This window comes from Lactuca saligna, chromosome 1 (assembly GCF_052625555.1).
Source record: "Lactuca saligna cultivar CGN05327 chromosome 1, ASM5262555v1, whole genome shotgun sequence".
NCBI lineage: Eukaryota > Viridiplantae > Streptophyta > Magnoliopsida > Asterales > Asteraceae > Lactuca > Lactuca saligna.
Window position 1 is genome coordinate 1,208,593 of NC_136417.1, and position 13,908 is coordinate 1,222,500.

Below are 13,908 nucleotides of genomic sequence, written 5' to 3' on the forward strand. Positions count from 1 at the left end.
TATATATATATATATATATATATATATATATGTTAGAAGAAAGTGATCACACACTTACACGTATAAACAACAATATATATACACATAGCACGTATTTTATAAAATACTTCATATCTATGTGTAAGATGAAGGTGACTACACACTCACTTGATCAGAAGATGATCGGACAACACTACGGCTCTTCAAGTAGATATTCTTCGGTGAAACCGGGATCACTTCACACACCTAGTTTCTCGCGGGCAGAGCTTCGGCTCGGAAACTCTTTTCTTCTCGGGATCTTCGGGCTTCGGGACTTGCTTCGGGTCTTGGGGTTGATACCGGGGCTTCGGGGGTACTTCTTTGCACATAAATCGATGTAATATGGGAGAGAGATGACAGAATGAGCAACCAAACTCGACTGGCCCTTCAAATCTATTTATAGGGAAAAACTGGCCCTTGCCACGTCGTGGAACCTTTTGCCACGTCGTTGGCTTGATCGTCACTGCATGCGTCATCCGAAGTTGCATCTGGAGGACTTCCGGAGGTGTCAGGAGACTTGCCACGTCGTGGCACTACTTGCCACGTTGTGGTCTCTGACAGTTTTGGGGTTTCACGTCCCGAACTTCAGAAATTCATAACTTTCGCATGCAAACTCCGTTTTCGACGTTCTTTATATCGACGCGAAGGTAAGATTATGATCTACAACTCTCGTTTAGACTCCATTGGCTAATTTGACTTTATTTTTAATATATTATAATTATATTACTTATATATTATTTTTAGTAGGCCGGGATAGGAAAACTTCGTTATAAACTCAGAACTCCTTCATCTGAACTCCGTTTCCGTCTGTCTTTTTATCATTGGACTACTATAGATGAGATCTTCAATTCTCATTTAGATTGTTTTGAATAAATATCGCTCTAACGTAAATTCACTATTTATGTCACGTTGTGTCGTGTCGGTTCTGTCGCGAAACTTCGACAGGTCATAACTTCTTTGTTATAACTCGGATTTTGGCGTTCTTTATATGCACGGAAACCTTGTGATATATAATAAAACTTGGTTAAGATTAATCCTTCTAAATAATCTTCCATCAAAAATTCATTTTTGATGCTTATCGTCTCTAAATTGACTAGCCCGGATCTACGGGCGTTACAATTATCTCCTCCTGAGGATGATTACGTCCCAAAATCATCAACGAAATAGGACTTGCATAATTATTCCACACGTTATCTCTTCATCCTAGGTAATAACCGTAACTTCTATGTTTCCTCGATAGAGTATTTAACTCTATGGTTTTCTTGACCGCAGACGATGCCCAATCTTGCGTCTGCTTATCGTACTATGTTGTACTTTCAATCATAAGTTCCAAGTTACAAAATAAGTCCATATTGTGGACTCCTTCTTCTTCTCAGGATAAATACTTTCCTTTATCTGTTGTAACAGACCGATGGGTCGTGTTCTAATGACCTCTCATCGTATGATGCAACGCTTAGACTCAAGTCTCTTAGAGTCAAATTCCAGAATGGAATATACCTTCCTTCGTATTCTAATGTGATATAATCACATTTTTAACATGTAGCATGCCTAGCTACAAAATCCCCCTTTTTTTAACGAGCGCGATACTATTAATCGCATTGATTTCAATCTTCTGAATTGAGTTAGATGCCACCTCGAACTTAGTTCTATGAACCACATAACAAACTCATCGCAGTCGGACTCCATTTGATATGACCACTAGGGTCAGAATAACAACCATCTTACTAGTCACTACCGAAACAAAGGTAATGACACACTTGAACAAAACGGAATCAATTACTAGCTTCTTGGTAACCTTGTGACTTTCCCTGATCCAAGTGCGAGTCTTGTGCTTCCGGTAGTATATGCATCTACTACCTTTCACACCTACTCATACTCGTCCCAAGTATTGTCCCGCAGTCGACCAAGTCACTATACAAGAAAATCACAAAATAATTTAACACATACGAATGTGTCCAAGTAATCATAAACAATTTCCCTAGACTCTACTAGGACTTATTTATTGCTCAATCTTCAATCATCAACTCTACTTCAACTCAATTGGTGATGGAAATACCAGACGATGAGACAACTTCAAGAATTTCACCAATCGTTCCATCATCCTGCCAATCGAAAGTGTACTTCAGATGTACCGTACTCCTCTAAACGTACTGTTATTTCATAAGACATACTCTAAAGGCAAGATACCACTCTTACGATATCTTCTGATAGGTTTCATCCACTATCATAAGCCTTCTTCATTTCCTCCATTTACTCAATTTATCTACGAGTCTTCACCATGACCTCTTGTACATCCACGCAGACATTTCGTGTACCAAGCGAGAATTTTTTTTAAGATAAGAAAGTTTTATTTACGATAGACATATAAATCTCCTTATCACTCCAAAACGTTTACATGCTAGTTCTAATATCGTAGTCATACGCTTAGAATCCTATACACATAAGGTTTCCAAATCCGTTCGGCAACAGACCATAGATCCGAACAAATAATAGCATCAATTTAGCTATCACACAAAACAATTAGCACATAAAAGCATTTTAAGCATCATTCCTAAAATAAACTAGTGCTTGTGTCAATTTAGGTGTACTACCTAACATATTTTAGACACACTCCTCACAATCATTACTTAGCATTCTAAGTCTAAGTCTAGAAATTCCTGGTTCGCTTAAACTAATGCTCTGATACCAACTGTGACATCCCCAATTTCACGGCCAGAAAAGACCGATTTGTTTATGCTTTGTTTTATAAATCAGAGTAATTGTTTAAAGAAAACAGTTACGGAATTTGTTCCCAAAACAAGATATGATAAAAACTTATCAAAACATTTCTCAAAGAGAATGTATTTTCATTAAATAATAAAACCTTGGGATGTCATATTCCGATACAGACACATAAGCATAAACTAAACATACATTCATTTACTCTAGTGATTTACATCTCCTTTAATCTCTCAGTGCAAAGCAGCTTCGTATCGATACCTGTGATACAATTAAACTGGTGGGTCAAGCTTAGGAGCCTAGTGAGCATATAGGGTTTTCAACCCACAATAATATAATTATTATATTCAATCATCAAACAATCAACCCAATTATCCATCCCCATTATCTTCTTTTAATCTTCCCTAAAGATATTATCCTAAGGGTCATCTCCTATATCATATTTACCGCTCATCTCCTTACATCTTATATCCTTATATGCTTGTTCCTAAGAACTTTTCCTAAGGATCATCGCCTACATTGCATAGACAATACTAATTCGGGGATCACTCCCTCAATATATGTCTAGTAAGGGTTAGGGTATCATCGCATGATTACGCAGCCACAACATCGCCTGGACTCGTAAATAATAATAAGGGTTAGACTATCATCGCATGAATACGTAGCCACAACATCACCTGGACTCGTAATTCATAGTAAGGGTTAGTCTATCATCGCATGGATACGTAGCCACAACATCGCCTGGACTCGTAATTCATAGTAAGGGTTAGAGTATCATCGCATGAATACGTAGCCACAACATCGCCTGGACTCGTAATTCATCACCTACAGGTTGTAAGCCTGTTGGTGTTTCCACGGGGTCATCTAGAATAGTCTGTGGTGGCCATCGATACTCTGGTAGATGACTATATTGCCAAATTGCCACATCGTCGGTCAAGGTTATGGTATCTCCTCTAATCTCACATCACCTATCTATCATCACCTTTCTATTATCACCTATTTCTCATCACCTAATTATCATCACCTATTTCTCATCACCTAATTATCATCACCTATTTCTCATCATCTAATTATCATCACACATCATCTAATTCATCTACCCATGTTCTACCCAACATATTTGTAGATATAAAATACATGTTGGCTGCTTGGTCAACAAGCAAGGGAATTTAGGGTTTCCTCCTTAAACCCTAGCTTAGGCACCAAGCTACCTCAACTATATAAAGGCCATAGCCCTTCACATTTTTGGGCACTCCTTCCCTTAATAATTTGTGGATGAATTTGGCTCACCCTTCTCATCTCTCTATACTATCCTCTTGCAAGCTTGGGTGTGATTCATTTAGAGGCACGACAATTGTGGTGCTTTCTTCCAAGTGATAAACAAGAAGGTGTTCATTCTACAATAACAATCAATGTATGTAATTGTTAACCCTAGTTTGTTATTTTCAAAAATAACCTAGTGTTCTTAGGGTTTCCTTATGCAATTCATAGTTATAGATTCAATTGATAAAACATAGATCTTTATTATGGTTACATGCACACTTAAGAGTTTTAGTTTTGTTTGATTCACATAAAACCCATAAAAGAACGCACCAAGCGTCACATTGAAAATGAAGAAGGGGACCTTCATTTGACTTATCAAGAGTGGATGGACATAAACAAGAATACACTAAGAACTTGCAAAAGGAAACCGTAGTGGAATTAGTGTCTCAAGGGGATGAGGCGACGGTCACGGAAGAGGCACCACTAGTAATTTTAGTGGTCGTGGAGGTCGTGGTTCTCACCAGCAAAATGGCTAAGAACCTTCCCGTATTTGAGAGAATAGCAAAGTGAAATGATACAATCGTTAAGACTTTGGTCACTATGATGTTGAGTGTGGAAATCTGAGACACAAGAGAAATCATGAAAAGAATTTAACTTAAGAATACATTGAAAAGGACTCCGCCTTGTTACTGTTAATTCTTGATGATATAGAAATGATTGTTGAGGTGCATCTAAATGAAGAAAACATGAGTCCACACGTTATGATGGGTGGTAATGAATCGATTCAAACGAACGTGTGGCATCCACACACGGGTGCTAGCAACCATATGACCAGTGATAACAACAAATTTTGTTATCTCAACCAAATGATACAAGGCTCGGTTAGTTTTGGAAATGGGTTCAAAGTTTGAATTCAAAGGAGAGGTTTGATAAACTTTCAATGAAAGAATATCCGGCAACGGAGGCTTCAAGAAGTATATTACATACCCAATCCATGTAGCAACATAATCATCTTGGGTCAGTTAGTAGAAGGTCGAGACAAATTAAGATATAACACATGTTTTTGGAGGTTCATGATGTTACTAGAAAGCTACTAATGAAGAGTTTTGATGGAATAAGAAAGATAAGTAAACCCACACAACTATGTGAAGACTGTCATGCATGAAAGCAAACGAGTAGACCCTACCCGAAATAATCATTTTACAAGTCAATGAAGAAGCTTGAACTTATACATGGAGATTTATGTGAACTTATCAGATATCCCACACCCTTAGGGAACAAGTATTTCATGTTATTGGTCGATGATTACACAAAAGCTATGTGGGTCTATTTGATGAAGCACAAGGATGAAGATTTCCAAATCTTCAAGAACTTCAGCGAACAATAGAGAATGAAACAGGAGAAATAATGAAAGTGTTCCATACAGACCAAGGATATGAGTTCCTTTCGAATCCTTTCACCTCATATTATGAAGAGACTGTACTTGGGAGACACTTCACATCACCGTTTTCTCCACAACAAAATGGCATTGTGGATAGACAAAATTGAACGATAGTGGAAATGGTATGAAGCAATCTGAAGGTGATGAAATTACCAGACGTGTTGTGGGGAGAAGCTATAAGTCATGTTGTGTATACTCTAAACAAAGAAAACACAAAATCTTTTAAGGATACTACATTATATGAAATGTGGAGTGTAAGAAAGGAAAATGTAGGACATCTTAAGGTTTTTGGATACATCGCTCACATGAAAGTTGCTAAAAGACACCTAAAGAAGTTAGTCAATAAAAGTAAAAATATGGTACATCTTGGAATCGAGAAGGGAACAAAGGCATACATGTTATTATATCTGGATACGGGGTCGATTTGTGTGAGAAAAAAACATAATTTTTGACGAAAGAGAAACAATAGGCATGGGAGAAGGCACTCAAGATCAAAGAGATACCATGTATGAGTTTTATAATAGAGGGATATGAGCTTAACAGAGCAGAGAAGTCTAAAATTGTGTTGATGCCAAGTAATTCTGAGGGATTAGAGTATGGGCTGCCACAGGAAGATGAAACTTGGACTAAAGATAAGGGGGAGCCCAATACTCCCCATGTGGGCTCTCCTACAATCCTATATGATATCCAAACTAGTTCACAACATTTAGATGTATCTACGCCTCTAACCCCAATTCTGTAAATTGGTTTGTTAGACAAAACATCGAGCTCTACGGGTGGTAGCGCTCCAAAGCGATTCTAATTTCTAACTTATCTATACGAAAACACTGAATGATTACTGCTAATTCATGACGATGAAGAACCCAACTCACAAGCAAAAGCAAGAAAACAAATTGAGTGGGTTAAAGCAATAAAGACGAAGCTCAATTCAATTGAGAGAAACACGACATGGAATCTGGTTGAACTTCCAAAAGATCAAAAAGCCATTGGATTGAAGTGGGTTTTCAAGATGAAAAGATACCCAAGTGAAGAATACTAAAGCACAAGGCTAGATTGGTGGCACAAGGTTATGTATAGAAACCTAGAATCGATTATGAAGATGTTTTTATACTGACAGCCAGGCATGAAACAATACGTTTCCTACTTACCCTTAAAGAAACCCGTAGATAGCTGGTACATCACTTAAATGTAAAAATAGCTTTCTTGAATGGAAATATAGAAGAGGAAGTCTATGTACAACAGCCGGAATGTTTTGAGAAACGACATCAAAAGCATAAAGTTTTTAATCTCACAAAAACACTTTACGGACACAAGCAAGCATCCCAAAGCTTGGAATGCTTGTTTAGAAATGTATTTAAAAAGTTTGGAATTCTTAAGATGCTCTCACGGATACTGTTTATATATGAAACAATGGTGTAAAATATTGATTGTGGTTGTGTATGTGGATGATCTACTACTGACACAAAATTCCAAGTTAGAAATAACTACCTTCAAGAAACAAATAAACAAAAGATTTGAGATGAGTGACCTAGGTCTATTGTCTCACTACCTGGGTATAGAAGTAAATTAGGTCGAAGGTGGTATCACTTTAAAGCAAGAGGTGTGTTCTAGAAAAATTCTAGCAAAAACAAAGATGATAGACTAAAACTCCACTAAATGCCCATTTGATAAGAAGTTAAAGCTAAGAAAAAAATGAAGATGGAGAACAAGTCGATACGATTGAGTACATAAGCATTATGGGAAGCTTGAGGTGTTTAACACATACTCATCCCGACTTATTATTTGCAGTTGGTGTAGTCATTAGGTTCATGGAGAAACCAACTGAAAAACGTCTCTCTAAGTGGTGAATGGTATTCTTAGGTATGTAAAGGGAGCCTTGGATTATGGTATGGTCTACTCAAAAGGAGAGAAAGAAATCAAGATTGATGGTTATTCTAACAGTGATTTAGCGATGGATGTAAATCATAGGAAAAGTGCAGGTGGCATGGCCTTCTACATCAATGAGAACCTAGTTACATACGCATCTCAAAAACAATTAAGTGTAGCTTTATCTTCATGTGAAGCGGAGTTTATGGCAGCCACCATGGCAACATGTCAAGCGATATGGTTACGATGCCATATCATAGAGATAAACAGATAAATAATAACACCTGCAACTCTACATATTGATAACAAGTCAGCCTTAGACCTCATGAAAAAATCAGTATTTCATATGAGGAGTAAGTATATCAACACAAGATTTCATTTCATTAGAGAATGTGTTGAAAAGGGAGAAGTGAAAGTAACTCATGTCTGTGGTAAAGAACAAGGAGCTGATATTCTTACAAAAGTCAAAGGAAAAGTGATGCATAAGGAGATGCGTGAGCTGATTGGAGTTAAATATGTGACAAATTCTATATTAGGGGAGATTGTTGACTTAATCCAGATTATTTTCAAGTATTTTAATTTATAATTGTAACCATTTTTAGTATTTTGAATAAGTCACATACCATGTGAAGTATAGTCCCAGGTCTAGAGTAGTAGTGGAGTCTGTTTCCTGGTTTTTTGCATTAGTTTTATCTTTAAAATGGCAAAGTGTACATGGTTGGCAGTATGCCATTGTGTTATTAATTGAAAAGTGAATAAAGTGCAACTTATACCCTATATCATTATTGATCCTTTGTTCTTTTTTTATGCTTAAAACTTCCAAAGTCTCACCTATAGTCTCACCTATTTACCAACATCATATTGTTCCAAAGTCTCACCTATATGTTCCCTATCTTTTGAACATGATATGTGTTGCAACTTTGAAAGTTGTTTTATCCCTAACCTAAATACCTCCCCTCTAAACCATGTGAAGCTTATCATTCTCTCCTTTGAGATCAGATCCAACATAAAACAAGAGGGAATAAGGTTTCCATCAGCTAGGGTTTTATAAAAGAGAGAAGGAGAGAGAGAGAGAGAGAGAGAGAGAGAGTGTGTGTGTGTGTGTGTGTGTGTGTAAAAGTGTTAAAAATGAAGATAGACCCTGTTTCCAACCAACCTAAGGTATGATCTGACCTCGCATCTCCTCTAAAATGCTCCTTTGAACCTTCTTCGCTGCTGTGAAGGCTGGAACAGCCTCCGGCAGCATTGAACTCACCATAAAATTGATTTTAATGGAATTTTTTTGTGTTTTCTGTTTGTTGCATGTTTAGCGAGTTGCAAGTTTTTAAACCTTTGGAAAAACTTTTATTAATTATCCTTTAATGTTCATAATCCTTTTGGATATGCAAACTCATGAACACAACACCCAAATACACCACATACTCTCAATTTTTAGCAGATAATAGGATTTTTTTCTTTTTAATTATTTCCGGTTGATATGAATGGGTTGTTGGCCTCTAACTAGGGATGAGCATCAGAACCGGGTACCTGCTTTTGGAACCGGAACCGCCTCGGAACTGCCGGTTCTGGAACTGAAACTGCCATAAGCGGTTCCGGTTCCGGTTCCTAAAGTTATGGAACTGCCTTAAGCGGTTCCGGTTCCAATTCTCATTTTTTCGGAACCGCTACCTGCTGGGTATCTGCCGAAACCTGTTTATGTGTGTGTATATATATATATATATATATATATATATATATATATATATATATATATATATACACATATATATTAGTATTTCATATAACTATGTGTGTGTTACTTAGACCGGTTTAGAATATATTGGCCCGATTATGTCCCTCTTTGGTCCGAATTGACTCGATTTGGATCGAACTAAGTTGCGGTTTTATCGACAAAAGTTAACAAAGTTAATGTAGTTGGGTTACCCGCTCCGGGAACCGGAACCGCCGGTTCCGGGACTGGTTCCAAAAATTTAAGAACCGCCTAGAGTGGTTCCGGTTCTAACTTTCTTGGAACCGCCGGTTCCGGTTCCGGTTCTAGTTCTCGCCAAATGAGGCATGTACCCGCCTATGCTCATCCCTACCTCTAACACCTCTAATCATGTGTGGAGGTATATAGCAAATTTATAACCTACTTTGTGTAACGTGCCAAAAATTCTAAGTAAAAATTATATTTTTTTAGATCAACAAAAACCATCAGCCATTCATTTCAAAACCATTAAAGTGTGTCAATGTAGAAAATAGTTATCATGGTACAATGAAAATCATAAAATACAGAACACTGTTGGATGTTGTGTGATCATGGAACGTCCTTCCCATTCAAATCAGAAGTACCTAAAAAAGATTTTAAACATAAATTGTAAGCACAAGGCTTAGTGAGTTCCCTAAAATACCAAATACCATACATGCATTGCCATAGGATACCCCTATGGTCTTATATACAAGTGTCATGGGTTACCCTTATGGCTTTTTCCGTAGAATGCATTGGGCTACCCCTAGGGTCTTATAACCAAGTTACATGGGCTAGCCTCATGTTCTTTCCTTGAAATGCCATGGGTTACCCCTATGATCTAACATCCAAGTGTCATGGGCTACCCCCATGGTCTTTCATGAAATTACTATGGTCTATCCCGATGGTCTTTCATACGAATGCCACGAGCTACACCCAGGGTCTTGCATGCGAGTATCATAAGGAAAAATAGCATCCTACATAGTATGGTGAGAACAGGCACCTCAATCCAATAATAAACAAATCACACACTCGAGTTACTTTTGGGAGTACGATATGCATACTCTATCCTTACACCTTGCAAACTAAGTGTCCACAGAAAATGATATGGAGCAAACCCATTTAAGGAGAGTGAAGGTTGGTTATGAAGAGAACTTAAGGGACTTAAGGTGTATAAATAGGGGCTCAAACATAAAAAAAATAGGGTTTGGGTTCAGCTTGAGTACGCCCTAAGTACCCCTTATATACGTTCGACGTACTTCATGAGGTCCATGTCCAAATTTATTGACCTACGCTCAGTGTACACATCATGCACACCAAACATAAGGACCATATGTGCAAAGATTATTTATTTTGGACCAAGAATGGAAAATATAGGAAAATGAAAGTTACAAATCTCCCCCACTTGAATCAGACTTTGTCCTCTAAGTCCGCTACTGCAAATAACTCAGCGTAATGCTCCCTCATCTCCTCTCAGGATCCCATGTCCACTCTGAGCCTTTCCAGTGCTACAATTGTACCTTTATTAAACCCACCTCCTTGTTTCACATAGTCTTCATCTTCCTATCGAGGATCGACAGCGGTCACTCTATATAAATCAAGCGCTCATCTACCTAAATGTCCTCTAATGGCACCACTGTGGAGTTATCATCCAAACCCTTTCGCAGCTGAGAGACGTTAAAGGTGATGCGGATCTGATTAAGCTCCTCAGGTAACTTCAAACGATATGTAACCCTACCCACCCGAGGAATAAACCTGAATGAACAAATATATCTAGGGCCTAGTTTACCCTGCTTCCTAAACAGATGACACCTTTCCAAGGTGACACCTTTAGGAATACCATATCTCCGACTTGAAACTCTAAATCCGATCAGCACCAATCCAAATAACTCTTCTGCTAGCTCTGCATGGTCTGCAATCTCCCACGTATCTGCTGGATCAACTTAGTAGTCCGGAGCACTACCTCTATGCTACCCATGATTCACTGACTAAACTCGCCCCAAAATTGGGGTCCGACACTTCCTCTTGTAGAGCATTTAAAAAAGAGGTCAAACAATACTGGCATGGTAGTTGGTGTTGTAAGAAAACTCAGCCAATAGGAGATACGTATCCTAGCTACCACAAAACCCAGCACACAGTCCTGAAGCGTATCCTTCAAGGTCTTAATATTCCACTCACGCTATCCATCAGTCTAGAAATGAAAATTCATGTTGAAGTGCCGACGAATACTCAACTCCTCATGAAATCTCTTTCAAAACCTAGAACTCTATAAGTCAACCGAACATCTCGATCTTAAACCACTAAGGTTGGAACCCCATGAAGTGCCACAATCTCCTGAATATAAATATTTGCCAAATTTTCTGTAGAGATACTCTCCTGAATAGTAATAAAATGTGCACTCTTGGTCAACCGATGCATATTGACCCAAATCGAATCCATGCCTCAAGCTGTCTGTGGTAGCTTCGTGATGAAATCAATCATGATCTCTTCCCATTTCCAGGTGGGATACCTAATGGCTCCATCTTACAGTGAGAATGCTAATGCTCGTCCTTGACTTTCATGCAAGTCAAGAACATCTCCACATACTAGACCATATCCCGCTTCATGCAGGGCCACCAATAATTGGGTTGGAGATCTCTATACATTTTTGTCACACCCTGAGGAATAGAGAATCTTGACTTATACACCTCCTCCATCATAATCTAATGAGTTGTATCCTTGTATTTGAATAAAAATAGTAGTGTGTTCCAGAAATACTCTAATTTTTCAGCAAACATCTCTTTTCTCTTTCTATTTTATGCAACCACCTCCCTTTTCTCTCCCGTTACCGATCTCAAAATTCAGATCCTAAAAATTCAAAGTTATTTAAAAATTCAGACTTTTAAACAGTTTAGATTTTTAGATTTCAGATACTATCAAACAGCTACTAATCACTGAATAAGGATAGAAAAACTAATGTTAAAAAATAAATAGTCCTAGTATGAAACTTCTATTTATGGTTTATCCTGTATGCATCACGAAATGGTATAAAGCATCTTAAATATTACTAAAAGAGAAACTTTATGATATCATCTTAAATAATCTGGACCATTTATTATATTTCAATCTTATTTTTTCCACCCTTAGATCAAATTGCTGATATCGTCTTCCCCATATGGAATGTATTTAATTCCAATAAATGCTTTCCAATCATCAATCAATAACTTACATTCGTTGAAATGGAATGTATTTAATTCCAATAAAAGCTTTCCATATTTTACATCTTGAATTTTCAGTTATGAAGATTTTAATATGATCAATTTTAAAAATATATTACTAACAAATCATTTCAATCAAGGCCTTAATATCAACTATTAATATAAATCCGTTTATATTAGTAAACCAGTAATATAAAATCTTTTTTTATTAGGAAATCATTAATACCGAAAAATCATATTCAAATTATCACATACATATACGATTTATCATTGAATCCGCAACTCACATTTATTTTCAATCGTTTCTTTTCTTCAAACCTTCTCCTACAACATCGTTAATATTGCTTATAACTTCCATCATCATTCTCTGCTATCAACATTCCCTCGTGTGAGCTAGAAGGTCAGTACATTCTTTCGCTTTTTATATTTTTTTTCGATCATTTTTTGTTCCTATATCAAATGTATGTATTCATATATTTCGATTTTCTTTGTCACAAATTACATAAAATCAGTTAACTACTTTTCTGAAACTTTTCAAATAAACATGAAAAGGTATTAGATACCTTTAACAAAACAAAAATTAATTATCTTGGGAACTAACATTAATTACGAAAATGTTACTTTTATATATTAGAGATGATTATGATTTTTTTTTAATTTTTATATCATAAGAATCCGGTTAATTTTGACATGATTTTAAAATATCATTGAAATTATTATGTTTTTGTATATCATATCAACCTACCTTTTTATCTTCGTATAGTAACAATAAAATTTATTAATTTGCACAAAAAATATAGATATTTCAAATTTTGTAATATTATTATATCTTACAAAATACAACTCCTTACAAAATAAATTTTCTCCAGTAATTTCATCCATAATTTCAACAAATTTAAATTTGTATTTTCTTTATATAATTTTTTTTAGTGATCGTGATTTTTTTTTCTCCAAAAGTATATCAAACATTTACGTTTTACATAATGTTGTCCTATTATAATTATTATTTTCCAAAAGTATATCCGTTTAATGAGGAATTTGATATAATAAAGGAAGTGAATCTTAATTAAAATGAGATATATATTCCATAATTATTACATGAGTTTATTAAAAAAATTAATATCAAGGTGTAAACATTAAGCATTTTTAAAGTGAAATTTCAGAATACATACAAACGATGATGTTGTACGATGAAATATAAAATTGAATAGACTGAAAAAAAAAAAACACTATTAAAGCAGTCAATCTTGAAAATAATATAGTTATGAAAAATTATAAAGTAAGATTAAAATTATAAGATATTAGGAGATTTGTAAAAAGTACATTTAGTAAAAGCGTTACGGTTATTAGAAAAAATTAAACCGTTAAGATTAGTGAAAATACAATATATAAACTAAATTATCACAATAGTAATGAAATTTTATTATTTGATATTTCATATAATTGACAGATATATCAAATTAAATTGATGATATACTAAAATTATTCAAAGTTGCGCCAAAACTAATGCAAAGTTTTTGCGAACACTAAATAAATAAGAACAAACATAAAAGCTAACATTTATATTTATAATCAATTTAAAATAAACAAATCATGATTTAGAAAAAAATCTCCATTGATGATATACTAAAATTAAATCTATATAACATTTAACATTTTATAAATTATATTACATAATT